The sequence below is a fragment of the Elephantulus edwardii genome, unplaced genomic scaffold (genome assembly GCF_000299155.1).
Source record: "Elephantulus edwardii isolate Elephantulus edwardi_28Jun2011 unplaced genomic scaffold, EleEdw1.0 scaffold00129, whole genome shotgun sequence".
Taxonomy (NCBI): Eukaryota; Metazoa; Chordata; class Mammalia; order Macroscelidea; family Macroscelididae; genus Elephantulus; species Elephantulus edwardii.
The window spans coordinates 731,584-735,403 of NW_006399879.1; the positions used below are offsets into that span (position 1 = coordinate 731,584).

Here is a 3,820-nt window from a genome sequence, read left to right on the forward strand (position 1 = left end):
TGCCTGGCCTAGGCCTTGGCCTTGACCCGGCTTCCTGGTTCACTGAGTTTTGCTCCTATTCCCTTCCCTTCCCTTTCTTCCCTGATAACCATAAATCTGGCCCTTTTTTATGATTTTGAGCTTTGTTCCACATTTTTCTCCAGGGGAGCATTTTGTAAAATCATCTTTTCTTGTATCTCAAATCTTGGAGCTGGGAAACAGAGACAGAGGGAGGGGGAGAGGGGAAGAGAGAGAGAGGGAGAGAAGGAAAGGGAGAGAGACAGGACGAGAGAAGAAAACCTTTGTGATCACTTCATCCATTCATAGATGAAGAGACTGGGGTCCGGGAGGACCACTTACCAGAGCCCAGCACCCGTCTCCTCTCATTCACTGCTACCCTCACCCCAAGGCCATGGTCAGTGCAAACAGATTTTGGAAATATTGGGGGGAAAATTAGGAATTGCTGGGAAGCTCATTAAGGGGATCCAACCAAGACAGACCCTTGGCCTCTACTCCAGGCAGTTCTGTTTATATACCTGACACAAGACAAAACTCTCAAACCCCAGAACAGCGTTTGCTCAGTTTGCACGAATATGAACAAAGAAACGAATGTATATATGATCCGTTCATTCTCGAAACATTCACTGGGGGTCCAGTATGGGGCACGCCCTGGGGACGCACAAACACAACACTGGAAGCGGCTGGAAACTGCCCTTGTGATTTTGTCTTTTGGTGAGTGTTTTAAATATAGAGTTTTCTGAGCTCTGGTGGCCTCATAGCAAGAAGCTGTGCTGTAATCCCAGAGGCACACGGTTTGAATCCACCAAGTTGCTTCATGGGAGAAGAACGGGCACTTCCCTCTAGTGCAATTTATGGCCCTGAAAACCCGCTGGAGGGTCAGCTATGGGTCAGCTCTGACTCAATGGCACACAGTAACAACAGCATGGAGTTTTCTAGGAAAGAGCTTTCTATAGTGGTGCTCAGTTGAGGACAGAGAAAGGTAGTGTCATGACAATGCGGTCTTCAGGTTGGGTTTGTACAGTGGTAACTGCTAGCCCAAAAGGTCGGTGGTGTGAACCCCATGGGAGGAAGACGTGGCCGTTGGCTTCTGTGGAGACGGGCAGCCCTGGAGACCACGGAGGTCCTACAGGAACTGCCGGGGCCAGAACCGGCTCCACAGCATCAGCTCCCGTGTGTGTGTGTGTGTGTGTGTGTGTGTGTTATACACCAGTGTGCTGACCCCAAAGTCAATGACAAGAGACCGCAACACTGCCCACCCCCCATCCCTAAGAGAATCTGTGGACTGGGCTGTTCACAAGGGCTGATTTTCAAAAGTAAATTGCCAGGCCTTTCTTCCTACTCTCTCCTGATTAACCCAATGGTATCTGTGTATATATATCGTCTGTTTTGAGAGAGGGGAGTTCCTGAATGGTGCCACGCTCTCAGCTCCTGCTCTTGGTCTCTTGGAAGAACAGTGTGGTGACCTATTTCTGAAAACCCCTTAGGAGCTGCAGTGTTGCGGGTTTATTGTTGAAAATGGTTTTCCTCACCATTGACTTTGACCTTAACCCCATGACTATGCTGTTGTTGTTATTTTGTGCCTCGGAGTCAGAAACAACTCATAGCTGAGCATCCAGCAAGTTTTCAGAAGCAGAGCAGCCGGTGGATGTGAACCACGTGCCCTCGGGATTGCAGCACAGCTTGTTACCACTAGGCCACCGGAGCCCAGAGGGAACGTGAAGTAGGGTGTGCGTTTGGGGTCATGGGGTTGGTCAGTTTTGCCATGCCACCAAGTTTAAACAGACCAGGTTTAGGAGCGAAGGTAGGACCCTAACTGGAAGGGAAAAGCAGAGAACGCAGTGTGAGTTCTCAGGGCCAGAGACTTCCATCCCCTTAGACCGAACCAGCATGGGACACAGCTCACTCTGCGGTGCTGCCTGTGGTACTAGAGCCAGGGGCCTTCACCCTAGCTTGCCGGAGGACTTAAGGGAGAAGCAGTAATTGGAAGAGCTCAGGGAACGCTGGAATGCTGACCTGACGTGGGAAGGGCCTACAAGCATCCTCCAGAAGCTGTCCCGACAGAGGAACGGCAGGAACGGCATCCCGTCGGCCTGAATCATAACCTGATAACTTGCCTAGTAAGCTGGTAACTGCATATGGTGCTGTGAGATCCCGGTGAACAGGGCAGTGGATTGCAGGGCCGGAAGCAGAGCTGTAGGACTGGTGTTGGGATAAGGAGTCAGTTGGTTTCGTGCTGGCTGGGTGCTGATGCGGCCCTCTGGGTGCCTGGGAAGAGAGGAGAGGCACAGGAGGGCGGGGCCGTCCCACAGGATCACACACTGACAGCCAGGCCCCAGGGCAGGTGAGAAGTCAGGGAGTGCGACCCGGCTCTCCCTCTGCAGCCAGTCCACTAAGACCTGGGCCTCCTCCAGGTGGCTGCGGTCCAAGGCCCCACAGGCCCACCTAGGAATTAGGGGGCTCCCGTAAAAGGGGGATGGAGCCCTGGTGACTAAGCGCTTAAGACACACAGCTAGTGACAGGTCAGCGGCAGACTCGGCCATTCTCTCTGTAGAAGAAAGACCAGTAGTGTCCGGTCATAAAGATTTATGGCCTTGGAACCTGCTGGATGTGTGTGTGTGTGTGTGTGTGTGTGTGTGTGTGTGTTTTCAGGGATTTTGGAAGGCGCGGTGGGTGCAGGTGCTGGCAGGTCCTAGACCAGCGGACACCGCAGGGGGAATCTCCCTCACGATCCTGGGAGGTTCTGGCTGAGGCAAAAGGCCCAGCCTCTCAGCCATGCGAAGGGGCCCCGCCGATCTGAAGGCATGACTTTGGAGGATGACTTCTTTGTGCCCAAGCAGGTCCAGCACCCCGATTTCCACTCTTCCCAGCCTCACTGGATCCCACACCCCCTTGCTGTTTTCTATCTGGAAGACTGGCAGCCCCCACAGGTTCGAGGTCCGCAAAGGACGACCCCCAAGCAGGGCAGTAGCACCAACACTGCCCCCCCCATTCATTCCAGGCTGCGCACTGAGCTTCACTGGATGGCGGGGTGGGGGTGCTGCAGTGGAGGGAACCCCCTCCGGATCCTCCTGACCTGACCAGGAAAGCGCTCCCTGCATCCGGCTCTTCGGAGAGGTTCTGGATGTGTCCCCCCTGCACCCCCATGCCCTGCAACACTGACAACCCCCTCCACTCCCATCCGCTTCCCCTATATCCTGGGGCGCGTCCTCATTTCCTGGCAGGCAGGGGACACTCGATCTTGATCTTCGCCACCGCCTTGGGAAACCTCCCCACACCTCCTATCCATCTGCAGCACCCTCGTAGAGTCAGGGCACCCTCTTTTCAACGCCACTCCTCCTTTTAGGGGTCGTTAATAGGAGGCTCCCCTACCTCTCCTGCTTCCAATCTCTTTCTACCCTTGCACCCCGCGCTCCAGCCTGACACCCCAGCCTTGAGGCTCCTGCCTCGCAGCTCCGGAGCCGCCACCCGCGAGGAGCCTCCCTCCCCCGCCTCGGGGGCGACACAGGGTCCCCAGGGAGCGCTCCCCTGCCCCTCCCCCGTTCTCAGTGTTGGGGCTCCTTGGGGAGCCCCCCGCCCAGCCGCGCTCCATTGTGCGCCCGGTGAGCTCGCTGCGTCAAGGCGGACCGCCGCGCCCCGCGTCCCCCCGCCCGCGCCCCATTAACCCCGGGAGGAAGTGCGGGGAGGGGCGCGCGGGGCCCAATCGCTCCGCGCGCCCGCCGCCCGGCACCGCCTCCGCCATTGCTGCGCGCAGAGCGGGCGACGCGGAGCTCCGAGCGCTGAGCCAGACCTGCCAGGAGGCGAGGGTGAGCGCGGCCGGGGC

The 3,820-nt window shown here is 56.8% G+C and overlaps 1 protein-coding gene across 1 annotated transcript in view; it reads left to right on the forward strand.

The window, feature by feature from the left end:
* The first annotated feature begins 3,742 nt into the window (after positions 1-3,742).
* Positions 3,743-3,820, forward strand: part of LOC102874073 (neuron-specific protein family member 1-like) — a 29,597-nt gene continuing 29,519 nt past the window's right edge. The window contains exon 1 of the mRNA XM_006893578.1: positions 3,743-3,807. The gene's annotated coding sequence lies outside the window, so the exon portion shown is untranslated. The remainder of the gene's footprint in view (positions 3,808-3,820) is intronic.